Here is a 19,637-nt window from a genome sequence, read left to right as displayed (position 1 = left end):
AATCTGGAATGAGCATTTTTGATAGAGCATAGCATTTGCTTGTGACTGATATATGTGCATGTCAAGATCGCTGAAATCTAAAATAAAATACAAAGGTCAATTAATTCTTTAGGGATGTTTTAATTTCATGTACCTACATGATTATAATAAATTTTGTCTGAACTGTAACAAGTAAACATCAATCCTTTTTTTTTTCCATCTTAAAGCATCAGCATTTTAGTAATGCATTTTAATGTAAGATCAGGTGTTGTCATTCCAACATATTTAGGTCTGATGACTCTAAAAGCTATTTGAGGATTAGTTAAATTTTAAATGCTATCTTGCATTAAGAGTTATGGGTTGTTAAGTTTCATTTGTATTCCATTACTATCTTCTTTTCTACCGTTTGAGCAATTGAGATTTTCCAACCTACTCTTATTCCATTTCAGCAGGATTTATGTTTTCAGAACAATGGTTATATAGTGGAACTCACAGACCTAATTTAATTTGAAAGATGCATTAATTTGATGCATTAGGAAAAAAATGTAAAAGGCCAGATATTCTATCTTTATTGTCTGCAAACTATCTTTATCCCCAAAATATCAAAGATTTTTGTAATTTCATTATCTTTAATTTTATAAAGTGAATATTTCATATGAAGCTTACAAGTTACTTCCAAAGCTTCTCTCTCTCTCTTTTTTCTTCAAATGGACTATTTAGTTTGGTTATTTGGATGATAGTTTTTATTTGGAAAATTAAAGGTCACAGTATGTGGAAGTAAATCAAGATTACTTCTTTACTGCTTTTCTTCCTCTTATCCTGATTAAGCATCTGAAAAATGAATGCCCTTGTCACAAGATGGAGCCATGGCTGGAGCATGTGGCTGGTGACTACGTATTTGATGTGAAAAAGTTGTTTTATTTTAGGCTTTTATTTTAGACTGCAAAATCTCAAAAGTAGACATTCATAGAAACTTTGGATTTTTAGATTTGATCCATGGCTGGCATTGGGAAAAGTGTTCATGCATATTTATTTCCTAACATCTCTAGATGGGATACTCCTTGAAAAATAGACGTTATGTTATATTCAACATATCTTTTACATGGAAAACTAAAAAGGACTCTTGTGAAGGGTATTTTTCTTTTTCTAGGAAAAGAAAAACAGAAAGTAAACGTTGCTTCATGCTGAAAGAGTGGCAGAGCAGACAGGTTTCATGTCCCTTTGTACCAAACCCAGCCCAGGGCCCAAATTTCAAAGAGAAGTATATTCTTAATTTATATTATGGGATCAGAAACAAGGAAATGAATGGATTCTTGGTTAAAAGTGAAAATCCTGATAAAGCACAAATTATTTCAGATTGTTCTCACTTCAGTAGACAGTAGAATTATAAGTTTCTGAGTCCTAGATTTCTACTTTGTGGCCCATCCCATTTTCAAGTTCTAATACTAGAATATTCTCTTAATCTTGATGTTTGACTTATAGTCTTGATGATATTGCCATTCAACATGGTGACCTTGATGCATATTCAATAGCAGAATCACCTTGTTAATCTGAGAGGGAGCAACCCCAATATTCATGGATTAATTCATTAGTTTTTCATTTGCACTTAAGAAGAAAGGAAGGATCTCATAAGATCAGTCCATTGTATAGCCTCTGGGATGTAGGCACTTAATCTTGTTCAGTGGTTTGAGTACCCACTCTGTGTTTTCTCACCCTTAAACTGCATCAGTTTCTCTAGAAAGCCAATACTATTCTTTCTCCTTAGTGAGGAAGATAACCAAAAAACAATAATCCCTAAATATCTACTCTTAAATTGGTAAGAGAGATGTCCTTATTTTTCCTTAAGAATTCCTTACCCTCAGGAGGACAAGTTGCAATAATACGGTGTGCCTAGTGACAAGCTCTAGGCTGTAGGCTGTAATGGAGTGGTGTTGCTTCTAGGCTCTCCTGTTTTAGTTTTCACAGGGCTTAGCCGCTAAGTGGAGCCTTTTTCTTGGCAGTGGCTCTCCGGGTAGCCTCCTAAACTGGTGCTGTGGTCCCTCTGTTCTTAGCCAGTTCAGAATGGTTCTTTTGCCTCTACCCACTAGAAAGCCACTTATAGCAATGTACCTTTTGAGGAATCATTCCTTAAAAATAAAATCATTCCAAATACTCGTGAATTACATTAGGGAAGCATATCTATATATCAGGGAAATGAGATATCTTATTAGAATAAATCAAAATTCTATTCAAAATAGCATAGGAATGTTTTATTATGCAGAAACAGAGGCATTTCTTAAAGACAAAGGCAGGAAATACAACTGAACATAACAATCAGACCTAGGAGCAGGACTGACAGCAGAAGCCAAGGAACTTCCCTCCTTACCACCTCCATGTCCTGTCCTTTGTCACAGATGGGATCTTATTAGTCATCAGTATACATTGCTCTATCTTTTAAGTTTACGGGAACATGTAGATCCAAGGCTATTTCCAACTGTTTCCCAGTTTATATGTCTTAGTTCAAAATCCTGAGAAAGAGAATTTGTTTCAGGTCCCAGGCCAGAGGTCCAAACTTTAGCTTCATCCAATGTGGTCAGGGTTGATAAAATGTGATAGGAACATGGCAGCAGGGTCCAATCCTATTATCTGAGGCTGTCAGTGGAGGTGGCAGTTTACAGACAAGAAAATGTAGGATGGACAGGCTGGCTGCTTAAAATGCATACTCTAAATGTAATTTAGTGCTCTGATTCTTAGAGCCCATTAATTCATTTATTTCAGAGAAGGAGACACATCTGATGAGTTTCCTTTGCCTTAGAGAGATTCCTGATAAGTCAAGGATGCTAATTGTTCTCCCCCTCCTGTCACTTGAATATGAAGAGATCTTGGCAACAGCTCCAAACTTCTCTTCAAACGTTCAATCCATAGGGTACGAGGACATGTGCCGATTAACACCAGGGTTTTCCAAACCAAATATGCAAACTGAATTCTAATAAGCACCCAAGTTAGGTTTATAAGAATGTCATAATTACAAAGCTGGATATCAGATTCTCCATCTCAATATTCTGGGAATATAATTACTATCTTCTTTTGAGTATATTAAAGGAAATGATATTTATTTCCTAAGACTGCCATAGCAGAGTACCACAACCTGGGTATCTTAAAACAACAGAAATTTATTGTGTCACCATTCTTGAGGGTAAAAGACTAAAAATAAGGGGTTGGGAGGATTGATTCCTTCTGGAAGAACTGAGGGAGAATACGTTACATGCCACTTTTCTAGCTATGACAGTGGCTGGCAATCCTTGGCTTCTTTGGCTTGTAAATAGATCACTCCAGTGTCCACTTCTGTGGTCACATGGCATTCTCTTCCTGTGTGTGTATCCAAATTTTCCTATACCTATAAGGATACTGGTCATGGATAAAGGCTCACCCTAATCCAGTATGACTTTATCTTAACTTGATTATATCTGCAAAGACTTTACTTTCAAATAAGGTCACATTCACAGTGCTATAGTTTGAATGTTTTTGTTTCCTCCAAAATTCATGTTGAGGCTCTGTCCCCAGGGCAGGAGTATTGAGAGGTGAGCCCTTTGGGGTGTGATTGAATCATAAGGGCTCTGTCTTCATGAATGGGGTCAGGTGCCCTTGTGAAAGAACTTGACATATGGAGTTTGTCCCATTTTTTCTTTTCCTTTTTTTTTGCCCTTCTGCCTTCTGCCATGTGAGGACAGAGTGTTTTCTCCTCTCCAGAGGAGGCAGCATCAAAGTCCCGTTTTGGAAGCAAAGAGCAATAGCTGAACCTGCCAGTACCTTGATCTTTGACTTTCCAGCTTCCAGAACTGTGAGATAGTAAATTTCTATTGTTTAAGCCACTCAGTCTGTGGTATTTTGTTATGGCAGCTGAAGCTAATATGGGGAGAATCTATTTCCTGCCTCTCTAGCTGGTTATCCAAAAAGCCTTAGTGTTTGTTGATCTGTAGATGTATCACTCCAATCTCTGCCTTTATCATCACATGATGTGTGTTTGTGTCTCTGTCCAAATTTTCCTCTTCCTAATAAGAGGAAGTCATTGGATAAGACTTAACCAGTCATTGGATAAGAGCTCATCCTAATTCAATATGACCTCATCTTAGCTTTTTTACATCTGCAAAGACTTTATTTCAAATAAGTCATTTTCATGAGTACCAGGGGTTAGGACTTGTTGCATATCTTTTTTGGAGACACAAACCCACATCAGAGACTCTGTGTTAAGGAGAGGCAGATAGTCCACCAAGGACTCAAGTACACATCTTTGCTGAATATGCTAAAATATAAGGCCTAACTCTGATCGATGGCTCTGATGCTGTACAGTTTTTGTAGGTAGTTGGGTAGGCAGTTAAGGTGACCTGAATGCCATGGCTATCATTGATTTCTCCTTCCCAGGAGAAGGAGACAGGCTTGTTTACTGCCTGCTATAAAATTTGCTGTGCCTTTAGCCCTGAGTTTCTCAACTGTTGTGCAGCCCACTGCCTGTATAGCTGAGATCTGGGCCTTTTGCATCACCCTGGGTGCTATGGTTTAAATTGTGTCACCCAAAATTCGTGTGTTAGAGAATTATTTCCCAAATTCACATGTTGATGGCATTTGGAAGTGGGGGCTTTGGGAGGTAATTAGGATTAGATAAGGTCATCAGGGTGGGGCTCCCATGATGGGACTGATGGCTTTAGAAGAAGAGAGAGAGATCTGAGCTGGCACACTCTTGCCCTCCCACCCTGTGATGCCATCTGCCATGTTCTGTTGCAGCAATAAGGCCCTCACCAAATGCTGAGCAGGTGCCGTGCCCTTGGACTTCCCAGCTTCCATAACTGTGAGAAATAAAGTGGTTTTCTTTATAAATTATCCAGTCTCAGGTATTCTGTATAGCAGCATAAAACAGACTAAAATACGGGGGCTTTGGGGGTAAGGGGAATAATGCTGTCATTCTGATATTCCTGATATCTGCTGTACTTTGAGTTACAAACTGTCTTCCTTTGATCCACTGAGTCTCATTGTCTACTTTTAGCAACTATGGAGTTAGGGCAAGCCAACCTCCTTGGGTGCTTAGTCACCTCCTCTGAAATCTTGTTACTCCTTGCCACTCTCTAGGAGGTTGGCGTTCTCCCTGACACTGTACTTCTTCTTTACTTCCATTCATTTCTTTTGAATTCCAGCCTTTACCTATGCCATTTCTCCACTTAGGATGTCCTCTCCTAGGGCTTCCTGTTGGGGGGATGTGCACTTAGAAGGGCCCCATACTTGTTTTAGTGCTCTGCTCTTGCCATCTTGAGTTATTAGCAATTTTTAAATAAGGGGCTTTGCACTTTTATTTTGCACTGAGTTCCACAGCTTCTGTAGGTGGTACTGTCCTCTCCTTTGGTTGGGTTATTCATTTTCAAGGCTTAGGCTAGAAATAGTGTTTGATTACCTTCCTCCTCTTTTCACTACTCCCACATTTCTAGCTTCTGTTCTGCTTGCTAGACCGAATTACAGTTGCCCTAAAGAAATCATATTAATTTTAATTTTAAAGGCTTCAGCTGGTATTTCCACGAAAGGTTAAAAAGAATCCACTTGTTTATGAGGCAAATGTCTGTTTCTTTTACTTTCATTTTAAGAGATCATCATGATGATCTCAGGCCCTTCTCAACACCTGAACACATATATTCAAGTGACAAAGGGACCTTGCTATGGTGCAGAGGCTGAGCACACAGGATGAGTCAAAGAATCATTTTGTTTACTGGCAGAAACTCTATGGATAGAACAAAGAGAATGTTATGCATTTTCTCTGTCTGCACTTATTTCTATAATTTATCACTCTGGCATTTTTTTTATTTTTCTTTTTTACCATTTTAGTTCTGTTTTCAGCTATTATTTGTCCTTTCTTCCCCACTCAAATCTATCACCTTTTGTTCACCATGTTACAAATGCTGGGAAAACATTCATCTTCTTATGCTTTTCCCTGGGTCCTGCCACCATGAGTTGGGGAGTTTATTATTGGATGACTTGGGTTGCATAGACTTAATTTTACTGGGCTCATCCTGAGGAACAGCATACACCTTTGGCAGGCAGGAAGAGACATCTGGTCAACACATCTTTTTGTATTAGTGAACAGAAGAATGAGGCAGCTATGCACTGCTTATAAAACTGTGGCCACCACCTACATAATGGAAGGAAAAAACTGACACTTGCCAAAATATGAAAGATCTGGAAATCAGAAAATACATTTCTAATAAACCAAATGGATTGGAAAGCATGATTATTCAAAATGGCAAGGTTTGTGGGTTGTGAGAATCCTGATACATATTCTTGTTAACTTTGTCTTAAATAGCGTGATTTTACTCAGAGCATGAATTGTGAGGTAAGGCCACCTACTTCTTTACTTTCTGGATTTAGTGATGCAAACCATTCCCATCATCATTATTTTCTGAAAGGATACAATGGGACACTTCTAGCATTATAAACTTACTTGAAACATGGAAGGCCCTTGAAAAAAGATACACCCCTACGTTCTTTTTCTTTTATGGAATATTGTTTGTAAACAGTTTGATAACTTTCTCATTGAATGACTCAGTATCTATGTGAGAAAACTTGTAAAGAGTACATTTTTAGTTTTAAACTTCATACAAAGGTATTCCCAGCATGGTATACTTCATACCAATTGCTGCTGGCATTTTATGTTTCTTTTTTTTTTTTAAACTGGCTCCTGATAGCCTTAGCATTTTGCTTTCAGAACTTTCCCCCAGGTACCAATTTGACTTGTATGTTCTCTGCTTTAGTAACACTGAATTTCCGTTTTAAATAGGTCCAACTAGAAAGAGGGAAGTGGACATTTTAGCAGTTGGGAGCCTTTGTATGAAAAGAGTGACATGCTTTTTGTCTGCCAGTTTTGTTCCACAAGAACATTATTACCCTTCTGTTCTCACTTCACTTCTTCCTTCCTATGTCCCAATTAGGCTAGTGAACAAGTTGATAAGATCATCACTGTGTTATTTCTAGGTGGGGAGGATGTTCCTAATACGTGATGACAAACCGATGAGCTTGATATTCTAGTTGTACCTTTTCAGTGTAGGTGTAGAAAGAATTTCTGTTGATGTAACATTTTACCTTTAGAGGATTCCAAATGTGGATGACTTGAATTTATTTCTGTTGAATATGACATTTAGAGTCAGTATTGTGCCTAATGCAGCTTTCCAAGTAAGTAACTGTAATACAGGTTATTTAATTGTTACCTTTTACCTTGACACATGCACAGAATAAATTTGGCTTTATTAATAGTCACTATTGAAATAAAAAACATCAGATGGGATTCCTGGAATCCCCAAAAAGAGTCATGAAAATGAGCCTTAGGTCTCACCATGAATTAAATATAGTCAGTTTGTGCCTTGAAGAAATCAGAATATAGGAGAATAAAAAAATTAATAGTAAGTAGCGTGTGACTCAGAATATTTGCACAGCAAATACCCATTGGCAAATACCCTATTGCCAAAGCATCATTGTTATAAGAGGGACAATATGGAAAAAACTTGTGAGCATTTGGCCAGCAGTTCACTGACAGGCTAAGAATATGTGTAAGTTTAAGAAAATGCTAGTAAGTATTAATAAAAGTGAAATATGATTAAATTATAGGTCTGGGTTAGATTTGAGAATCTGCATATCCTAGCTCTCTCCCCAGTATCCAGAACAGACTTGAAACTTCATTGCGTGGAGAGGCCCTAATTGCCATTTAGTTACATGGTTAGTATCCAATAGTGGCTACTCTTCAAAGGTATTTTTCTTATATTTAACTCACATTTCCCAGAGTTATGCACTAACAAAGAGAAGTATCAGGAGGTCGGATTCTCTTAAGGGACAATCTTTCCTGTGACCAAGGGATTGATTATTTATGTCAAAAATGAGTCAATTGAAAGGGTAAAATATCTGCTTTTTACTCTTTTTCTACTGTTAAGAGGCTTTCATAGAATTATTCAGCTCTGATTTGTATGACACTATTCACATGTTTAATGAAGTTTCACTTTGAAAGTGGAATTTTTTTTCTTCTAGCGATATAATGTAAATTAATATTTTGTTTATTATTGACTCTCACTAAAGAATTTTAGTATTTCTTCCCAAAGTGATCATTTGAACTAGAAAACATGTCAGAGATTTTTTTGTGAACTTGATCATTGTTAATGGCATGTGCTTGACTAAAAAAATTTTGATTTTACATTTATGCTTGCTTTTCTAAAATAATTTTCTATTTTTAAGAATCTTTAAATTCTATAATGTCAGCACTGTTTAAGATCATGTTTTTTTTAAGAAATGTTAATCTATTGCCTGAGAGGATCAGATCATTAAAGATGACACTATAGTCTTTTGCAATATATGTAAATTGCGTTTCATAATCCTACATAATGTCAAACTGAGCTGATTTAGTCAAAATGACACATTAGCTTAGATTGAATCTCATTTTGTAAATATCAGCAATTCATTTTGTCACTTGGGGAATTTGCTGTCAGGGGCTTCGACTTTGTCTATGTTCAGCCAGCAAAGTGAAAGGGGATGACATGCAATGAAATAATTACAACGTAATCTAGGGAATGCCCCCAAAGAATTGTGGAAATACAAGAGAAGTTATACTTTCACATCTAAAGGTTAATTTTCAAATTTATTTATATTTTAGAATATACTACACTTCACAATATGTCTACATTTGTTTAAATAAAAATTTTTATATTGCTATCAAGACAAAGATTGATAATCCAGGAACTTGTATCACATTTATCCTATGGTCATACATACTTTTTTTGTTGTTTAATTCTTGTGTTCTAGGAATGGTTGGTATACTCATTTAAGAAGAAAGGGTGTAAAAATAGGTCTCAGATCTGGGCAATTAGAACCCCGGCAAGGTCGCTATCTGGAATTGGACTAAAAAATGCTAAATAAAAGACATGGACTTTATTAGCAAGTAGCATCTCACTATGGATCCAATATTTTTCTTATACCAGGAACTGATCCGTGTGAAAGCAGCAGCTAATGTCCAAGCTTGGCTGGCCAAGAGGGACATTTGAGCCTGCTGGGGAGGTTCATAATAGAGATTGAACCTTGAGATACCATAATAAGAAGCAATGCTCAGTCCCCTTTAGTCACCTAAGGTCATTGCTCTTCATCAATTGAGAGAGAGAGAGGAAATGTATTATAGCCTGAGAAGCCCTAGAGAAGGTTTGGCTTTAAAGTTAAATTGTCACCTTTCTTTCACATTATCAGTATCTTATTCTTTAGGAGTATCATTATTCCTTAGGGGTAACTTTTTTAATGCTCTATTATCTAAGTTTAATTATAGTTTTATCAACAGTAAAATTAAATTTCCAGAGGAGGGAGGATCAAGATAGCTGGCTAGACACAGGTAGTATGTGCCTCCACCATGGAGAGGAACAAGAATAGTAAACAGATTCTCACATTGCAAACAGATCATCTAGCAGAGAATGCTAAGATTCACTAGGGAACTGACAGGAAGCACCAAAAGTGGGTAAGGTGAGGGTTCAGGGTAACTTGCCCAGCCAGGGACTGGCTAATAACTATGAGAAGCTCCTGGATGCAGGGAACAGTAAAAGAGAAACCCCTGGGGATCTACTCTCCAAGACGAGCATTTCTGATCTTGGCTATAAGAGAACCCCCCAACCCACACAGGTCTTGGGCCTAACATAGTGAGTTGCTTGGAGATTGCACAGAGACATTGTTCCAGGAAGGGACCTCACACAGAATTCCACAGGCATCTAAGCGTATAGCAATTTGAGCCAGGCACCCTTCTGAGATCCTAGACACTGGGAAACAGTGGGCATGGCTGCAGCCACTGCACAGACCCAAGGTGGAATGGAGGAACCCACATTCTCCCACGTACCTCTGGGAAGGCCTCCACCACCCTGCTGTGGGCTTCTTTTGAGATTGGAAGGTGTGTAGACAGCATTTTCCACAGTTTCTCACCTCTACCAACTGCCTGGGTGGGGCCCCAACCTTTCTAGTCACAGGTCCAAGGTACCATTTTGAGGGTTCATCACTGGGATGTGCCCTTCCCTCTGGCTGGGATTGGGCTTTATGTTACTGCAGCCCCTGCCTGGCTGGGGAGGGGCAGGAAAACCAGGCATTCCAGGATGAATCTGGAATGGTGCCCACCATCTTATGGCAAGCTGCTGTAGGACCAAGCCTCGAGCAAATCACACTCCCCAGTTTCCTGCCAGTGCGCCTGCCTGAGAAGGGCCCTATCCTCTCTGGTCACAGGCTCAGGACACCATTTTGGGAGTTTGAAGCTGAGTAGTGCCCCACCATTGGGCAGAATTTGGGCTGACAGCGCCCTACTGCTGTTTCTGCTTGGGATGGGTGATGGTTCCATAGGGGCTGATTAGCCAGGGCACTTGCAAGTGGCTGCCCCACCCCTGACACAGCCTATCACATCCAGGATTACACAGAGTTTGGGGCTCACTCTCTAAAAATCAGCAGGAAGTGCTTTTGTGTGCCTCAAGGACAAAAGCTACCACCTCCTCTGAGGGAGAATGGGGCTAGCTGTCCTCGTCCTGAGCTGCCTGTCCCTTCTGGGAGAAACTTACCATCCCTTGAGGCAAGTCCTTGGAACAACCACACTTCCCCTACCAGAGCATTTCAGCCACAGCCCACAGGAAGTCTGGTAGCCCCGCAGCATAGCAGGTTGAGCTGCCTCTACCACTTCTGCTTCAGCTATGTCAGAGTGGGGGCTGGGAATCTGGGTGCTTTTGTGCCCCCAGAGGACAGAAAGTACTACTACCACTAAAAGAAGGAGATGTGAGTGGCTTGTGTTGTCCCACAACTGCCTACTGCTATTAATCACATCAAGAGAGGCCCACCCCTCCTGTCACAGGCTCCCAGTGCATTTGTCCTTTTCCTGTCTGAACATTCTTCTGGAGCAGGGGATCACCCCACCCCTCACTATCACAGCCAGCACCTGAACCTAGGGAGGCCTGAGAGCAAGTTTGCCAGCCCCACCAGTCTTGGTGTTGTCCCACCAGCCTCCTGACTCAAGCATGCAACCCAGGGGCCTAGGAACTGGGGATTATCTAAACTACTCCACCACCATTGGCACCTGAACAGATCTACCATTCGATCCAGCAATCCCACTACTGGCGATCTACCCAAAGGAAAAGGAATCATCATATCAAAAAGACACCTGTAATCACGTGTTTATCCCAGCACAATTCATAATTACACAGATATGGGATAAACCTAAGTGCCTATCAACTGAGGAGTGAATAAAGAAAATGTGATATATCATGGAATACTACTCAGCCATAACAAAAACTGAAATAATGTCTTATGAAGCAACTTGGATGGAACTGGAAGCCATTATCCTAAGTATAGTATCTTAGGAATGGAAAAACAAATCCTGCATGCGCTCATAAGTGGGAGCTAAGCAATGGATATACATGGTCACACAGAATGGCATAATAGACTTTGGGGACTCAGAAGGGGGGTGGGTGGGAGCCAGATGAGGGATTAAAAATTACTTATTTGGTACTATTGGGGTGACAAGTACATTAAAAACCTTGATTTCACCACTATAAATTCATCCATGTGTCAAAAAACTACTTGTACCCCCTAAGTCTATTGAAATAAAATAAATAAATTAAGTTAAAAAACTTTCAAAAGATTGTAATTGATAGAGTAAACTGGGTACAAGATATAATGGATTCTGAAGTTGTGAAATATGCGTATTCCAAGTGGAAATGCAATTGTTTAACTAAATTTCAGTTATTATTTGTTTTTACACTTTTTATTAATAAAACATCCAGTGAGCCTACCTTTATGGAATATAATTCTTGTCATGGATATATAGGTTGGCCAGAAAGAGGTGACTGATGGAAAAAATATAACACCTCAGTTCTTTAGCTTACATTCAAGATGTGATTTGCTTTTAAAAATGTTTAATTGCTACAATTTGAATACTTTTTTTCTATCAGAATAAGCATAGTTAGTACTATAGAATTAAAAGGATTATATACATTAGTTAATTTTACATTTAATAGATAAGGAAACTAAAGCCAAGAGAGTTTAAATGCCTTGTTCAAAGTAACACAGCTATTTGATACCAGAACTTAGATTGGAAACAATTGTTCTGATTGCTCTTCCAGAACCACATCATGATGCCTTACAGTCATCCAAAGTGAGGAACCACTTAATTTACAAAGTGAAGGAGAAAAATGAGGCAATTGTGATGACAAATCTAGGCAATCTTAGAATATTTCAGATGAATGTTTCTGCTGTGTTGAAGTATTAGGATCATTATTTGTTAGACAAACTTCAAACATGATTTTCAAGCCCTACCACCCTACCATCTCCATAATGATAGAGACATTAAAGAAAATAATATATTAAAAATGAATACAGGCTTTTTAAGTGCCAGTTTTTGTTTTCATTTAGATAATTGGAAGACTGGAGCAATGGCATTAATTCCTCAAAAAAGTGCTACTTTCTTCTGTCTGGTGAGTACACAAATTGCTGATTAAAAAATATTAGTTCATATATTATTTAGTGATACCCTAGTGTGTTGTAATGCAGATTTTCTCTCCAAATTTGCAGAATGTCAAATCATTTTGAGAAACCACAGAGAAACTCCTTTCCCTATTGTCTGCTAGGGAAGTTCATCACCACTTATGTTCACTGGACGATAGTTAATGTGCAGTGTTGGTACCAGCTTTACTGAAGCATGTCCCAATTGGGGTCCCTGAAGTTAATAATAGAAACTTGTAAGCTACTTTCAATATTTTGGAAGCCTAATGGAAACTGAACACTTGTAAGCTTGCACAAGCTGACAGAAATTCCAAGCAAGTTCTTTGCTTTTGTATGGAGTTATAGTAACTCAGTGTGTTTATTCATGCTCATCTGAAGTTCTGATTGACAGCCACATATGCCTTTGATGAATAAAGATAGGGAAAGGAATAAATAAATATTTAATGAATGCAATTTCCAGTAGATAGTTATCTTCAAAATATAGATAATAAAGGACATTTTAAGTGAGAATCATGGGAATTGCACCTTTGTCTAAAAGGTATTTAAGACCATATTTTATCTCATGCACAAAATAACTGGTGTCTGCTTTTCTGTCTTTATCCTACCTCTATAAGATCTTTAAGGTGTTTTTATACTGAAGATGAATATACTCTTGATATTTGAATATTTATCATTGAGTTCGTAGTATATTTAAAACTATTTTAAGTAATTGATATTGTGGCAAGTAAAAATTTCTACAAAGGCATTTAAAGCCTTTGTTTAAAATCCCAGAAAATCAGATTCTTAAGGATAATTACAAGAACAAAAATTGACATTCTTCTACCTCGAATTCATTTATTTCCTTTAAAAGATACCTTCATTAGGATACTCATTTCGATGGTGCCATTGACAGATGGTGATTCTTCATTTTCAGAATTTTAAAGGGGTGGATGCCTTGACTCCTTTCTGGTTAGTTGCTCCTCCTTGCTTATTTATTCTAACCCCAACCTCATGCTTAAAAACATTGTTAGGCTAAAAGAGATGCCTCTGTAACACTCATTAGTACAGGTTCTTACTCACATTCTGCATTTAAATTCCTGACTCTGCTTTAGTTTTCTATGTTACCCTCTCTGAATATTGAGAAATGTTATTCAGATACTCCCCATGTGCATATACTCACAAATTGAGTAGTTGTTCCTCTGTTTTTATCTGTTAATATTCTGCATCTCAAATGTTAATATTTTTCTAATCGTATCTATTTGTTCTATTCTACATTGAATTGTTGTGATATTGGCCACTAAACATTAGCCCATTTTATGTTTTCATTTGTCATTTTCCATCAGATGCTGATGGCAAAAGATTTATTGTTTGGGGTCCTCCTTTGCCCTCTTTATGGTGCCTTCTGGATGTCATCCTTGGTGTCATCCTCCCTCTTTCTCACCTACCACATCTAATACATTGCTAAGTTCTGTGGATCGTATCTCATAAACGTCTAAAATATAGCCACTTCTCTCCATCCCCACTGTCTGTGCACCTGCACGTCGTGCTTGGAGTACTAAAATTGTTCCCTTCCAGATGCACCTCCTGCTTATACTCTTGTCATTCTCCAATGTAGTCATCATACTGCAGCTATTAGATTTATTTTGCAGGAAACCCTCCAATTGCTTTTCATTACCTTTTCCATCATGCTCAAACTCTAATATGACCAACTTGTCACCAGCCTCATCTGTTATTTCACTTTTCTTTCTCTGCTCTAGCTTTATATAATTTCTGCTAGTTCCTCACACATGTGGGAATCTATCTTCCCCCTCTTTACCAGAGAAATCCCTACTCGTCTTTCTGGGTTCACTTCATCAACTTCTCTTTGAGAAGCCTTTCCTTCTGGACCAGATGAGGGGCCTTTCTGCTCCTCCAGCTCCCTGACCTTCTCTTGTCAAAACACTACTGACCCTTTCATACTGTTACTTGTTATTTGGTCATCTTCCCTGTCACCCTGTGCAACACTACATCTCCATGTAATAGGAGACCTGTGTAATTTGTTGAAAGGGAACATTAGTCAAGACACTCAAAACTGCTTAGTGAGAGGCTGTATTGTAGGGTGTTTTACAGAATGAGCCTGGATTCAAATGTCAGCTCATCCACTTACAAACTGAAACCTTGGACAAATTCCCAAACTACTCATGCCTTAGTCCCCCTCTCCCTCCTCCTTGGTCTATAATGGGATGAAGACTGGAAACATAACTCATGGATTTGCTGTTAGGATTAAATGAGTTAATGTGCCAGTGTTGGAACAGGGCCTGCTTGGAACACTGTTAACACTCTGTAAGGTTAGCTTTTGTTATTTGTGCTATGATTATCATTAATGAGATACCATTTCTCCCTTCAACCCCTGTTTAAACTTTCAAAAGCTGAAATCATGTGTCTTTATCTCTCTTATCTGCTGCGCAAGCTGAAATCCTACTTTCTGACCAGGTGACCTTTTTCCCTGGACCCTACATAGCTGATATCAGAGGCAGGTCCTGCCCCTTCTGGTTACAACTATTAATATTTTTGATAACTTATTGTGGACTCAATTTTTATATTCTTTACCTTAAATTTGGTTAGTTTGTCTAGAAAGTTAAAATCATACATTCTTATTCTCATGTCAAAATTATTTTGGGCTACCTGAGGGGGGAAAATGTGTTCCATTTTCTACCCAGATCTTTGGATATGGGAATAACCTTGGTTTTGTAAGTCATCCTCTTTTTAATGTATCGAGTATCACTTCTGTTGGGGGAAGCTAAGGGATATTTAAGTTGCAAAGTCCACATCAATATTCCTCTCTCTTAAGCTCCACATTTAACAGAAAATCTCAAATCAATTCAATAACAAGAGAAAATCAGTATTTTTAATTAAAAAATCTGGAAGAGTTCTAACTCTAATTATGTATTCTTGAGATGATATGTAAGAAAGAGTGGAACTTTTGCAAATATTCCCCACACGAAGCCTCTAAACCTAGAGAAAATGCTGATGCAGTTAATGGGTGATTTTAATGCAGAAAGCTTTGTTTCGTAGTTTCTGGGTTTTAGCTGATTGACTACACATGGAAGAATACAATCTTTTCTCATCTTTTCTTAGTCAGGATCCAGAGCAGATGATAGACTGCCTTCATTTAGTCTTTGAGATTTTATTGAATACCTGTTGTGTGGGGGGCAATATAGATGAGTAGACCTAATAATAAAAAGAAAATCTTGAGTTTTATAAGGTCTTACAGAACAGATAAATAAGTGAACAGGTCACTGAAATTCAGTCTGATAAGTGCCATATTACGGGTATGCAAAAGATGCTGTGGAAACTCAGAGGTGAACCATCGGTCTTGAAGAGCTCAGAGATGGTGTATGAGTGAATGAGATATGGAATTTTTTTAAGTGGTAAAGATCTATTAGATCACACAATAAAGAAGAAGTCTAGAGTTATAGCTTCATGACCTCACTGAGGCCTCAGGCAGGACCTGCCATCTCTGTGCTTAGCCTTCCTGTCATGGTTGTATTGTGGCTGCAGAAGTTTCAGATGTCACATCTGGACATTACAGTATCCCATAAAGAAGAGGAGTATTTGGGGTATTTTTTTCTATGTGTGTTTTTTCTTCTTTCATGATTTTATCTCTCCCTCTCTCTCTCTCTCTCTTTCTGTTTGAAGACAGAGTCTTGCTTTGTCACCCAGGCTGCACTTCATCATAGCTCACTGAAGCCTCAAACCTCTGGGTTCAAGTTATCCTCCTGCCTCAGCCTCCTGAGTAGCTAGGACTACAGGTGTGAGCCACTGCACCCAGCTAATTTTTCTATTTTTTTGTAGAGATGGGGTCTCATTATGTTACCTAGTCTGGTATTGAACTCCTGGCCTTAAGCGATCTGAGACATGGAATATTTAAATCCAGGGGGTGATATGATCTAAATTTTGTTTTAGGAAGTTCACTTTTGCTGCCAATTAGGCAATAGATTGAAAAGGGTTGAGGCTAGAGGAAGGGAAACCAGTTAGGTGGCTGGTTCTTGCTAATAGTAGGTCATATTTATCGAGTGCTCATTATGTGCCAGGCATACTCACAAGCACTGTGCACATATTAATTCATTTTATCCTCATAGCAATCTTATGAGGTGGGTAGCTATTTTCTTTTATCATCCCAATTTATAGATAAGATATACAGAGATTAATTAATTACATAAGGTCATAAGTCTGTAAGAGACTGAGCTGGGATTTGAATCCCGACAATCTGGCTCCAGAATCTATACTCTAAACTGTGATCATATGTTGCTGTTTTACAGAATAATCCAGAAGAAAGATGAGTGATATGAAAGATATGGCATTGGGGCTAGAAATGAGTGAATGCTTAGAAACATACTAAGGAGCTGGACTTAATAGGGCTTGTGCTTGATTAGGGAGCTAACAGAAAGGAAAGTCTCATTAGACTCTTACGTTTCTGGCTTGGGCATCTGGGTGGGCGGAAATGCCATTTATTAACATTGGGATCCCAAGAAGGCAGCTGATTGTGTTAAGAAAACATGATGAGAACAATTTTACATGTGCTAAGTTTGAGATCTCTGTGGAACATTATAGTGGGGATGTTCGACAGTGTGTTGGAAATACGGACATGGAGCTGAGAGATTGGGATTGGAGGTACAGACTTGATAATTACTGGCTGTGTGTGTGTGTGTGTGTGTGTGTATACACACACACACACACACACACACACATATATATACACATATATAAAACATTTAAAGTAAAAGACATGGGAAATGGGTGAGTTCATGTTAGGAAAGGTTTTAGAGTAAAATGAGAGCAGAAGAGAGAACTCTGGAAAACTGAGACATTTGAGGGAGCCGTAGAGAAGAAGATGCTATAACGATACTGAGAAGGATGAAACAGAGAAGTAGGAGAAACATAAGGAAAGCCACAGAGTTTTAAGGAGGAAATGGTCAAAAGTGTTAAGAGCTGCAGAGAAGTCAATCTGAAGTCATAAAATTCTATAGTGATTTAGCAATAAAGAAGTTGATAACTTTGGTGAGAATAGTTTCAATGGAATGCTTATTGTAAAAGCTCAAAACTGCACTGGATTGGATGACATTTGACAAAGTATAGGCAACAAATCTATATAAATCTTTCAAGAGTAATTTTACAGATTTTCAGATGTTTATCTTTAGTCAAGCTATGAAGCAATGTCTTACAAAAATGATTTTGCCACCCCAGAGAACAAGGCAGGGTTATTTACCTGCCTAGAATGAGCAGAAATCCTCTATTTTATTTATTTTTTTCTTTCTCTATTCAATCTGGTGCTGAAGAATCCTCTATTTAGTGAGATTTTAGAATACTAAGATTTTTTTCCCATCAGCATATGACTGGTGGCTGAAATTCTGCCATAGACATTGCATGATTTTGAGCCAATGACCTCTGCAGAGGGATAACAAATGAATCTTTGGTTAAAGTTTTAGGAGACCTGTTTTAACAAGTGTTCTGGAATACTTGAACATCACTTGTTCATATGGGTTTGGGAACTGATAGTGTATTTAAAACATTTTTCTGTGACATGTGACATTACTTAGCTTAAAAAGGTATTAAAATTTTAAAATTGGTAAGAAATATTTCAAACATACAGAACAGTTTAAAATATATAACTGAGATGTATATATCCCCCTCTCAATTTAAAGGAATATTATTTGACCATATTTGCTTCAAATCTCTTTCTTTCTCCTTCTCCTCCTTTTCCTCCTCCTCCTCTTCTTTCTCATCCTCCTCTCTTCCCACCCTCTTTCTCAAAGAAATATGTATTACAAATATAGCTAAAGCCCATCCCTCTCCCTTCTTTTACTCTCTCCTTCCCCAGAAGTCAGTGTGTATCTCAGAAACAAAATGTGGAGCACAAAAGCAAGTTGCAAAAGGATACTTATAGTTCAATAATATTTGTGTGAAATTCAGAAACACACAAAACAATATTATGCATTGTTTATGACTAGACACATTTTAATAAAAGAAATTTTACCCACAGTAAAGAAAAAAAGCCAATTCATGAGGCTTTAGTGTATCAGAAGCAATAAACAACTTGCAACAGAAGTCAGAATGTACTGAACTGACAAACCACTCAAGACATCTTAATGTTCCAAATTATTAGTTCTGATATATATAATCTGTCCTGGTATATGCAGTCAATAAGAATATCTTTAGTACTAGAGCTGTAACTACTCCCGTGTTTCATCAGTAACTTTTCTCCTTCAAGATAAAAACCCACAGCCTTATCGATGTGAAATATACTGCATAATAAAATGCTTTCCTTATTTGAACTTAGCTAGTAAATAAAGTCATTAAATGCCATGGCTTGGAGTCCCAGATAATTTTCTTCAGTAAAAATGACCACATAAAATTCTCACCTCGTTATATAGGCTAAGTTTCCATTCTATTGCATTTTAAATGGTCTATAAGGATGTTGAGTCAGGGAAAATGGAATCAGTAGCCTATGCCAAGGCTGGTTTTTAAAATAATCTGTCAAGATATAGGTATTTAATAAACTTAAAGATAATACTATCTTAGCAAGTCTTAATTTTCTCTGTGAAACATACCTGAATGCATGATCCCTGATAAACTCTTTTTGTTACTGTTAGCACTAGGTTGCATGATTGTTTTGTTCTCTATCTTGTTTGCTTTTATTTTTGTATACAGACAGTGCCTGGCATAGTATTAAGCAACTAGTAGGTGTTGTTGAATAATTATATTTTGCATAGTATTCAATATTTTTGAAATAAAAATTAATTTGTCTTTATGTATGAGTATTTAAATAGAAAAGACAAAGGATATTGTCCTTTAAGTGAGAAATTGACTACTCCCTCTGTCTAATTCATAATTCCAGTTGTTATCGCACCAAGGGCTCAAATCCATTTAGCTTCCTGTTACAGAGATGCCAGAAATGTTTTCTTACAAATTATGAAGAGAGAAAAATTACAGAATAATCCTTAACAAAACTTAAATGTAAAAGGAACCGAAAAAAAAAAAAAAGAGAGAAAAGAATAGGGCCTTTAGTATTGTTTTATAATTAGTGTACTCCTGATTGACACTGTGGTGAAGAAAAGTTCAACTAAGAAAAAAATGGGATAAATGATTCATTGAACAGTATCAACTTTCCACCAGTATAAACATGAAATAAA

Source organism: Lemur catta, chromosome 4 (assembly GCF_020740605.2).
Source record: "Lemur catta isolate mLemCat1 chromosome 4, mLemCat1.pri, whole genome shotgun sequence".
Taxonomy (NCBI): domain Eukaryota; kingdom Metazoa; phylum Chordata; class Mammalia; order Primates; family Lemuridae; genus Lemur; species Lemur catta.
The sequence above is the reverse complement of the archived record's forward strand: the minus strand, read 5'-3'. Positions refer to the sequence as shown.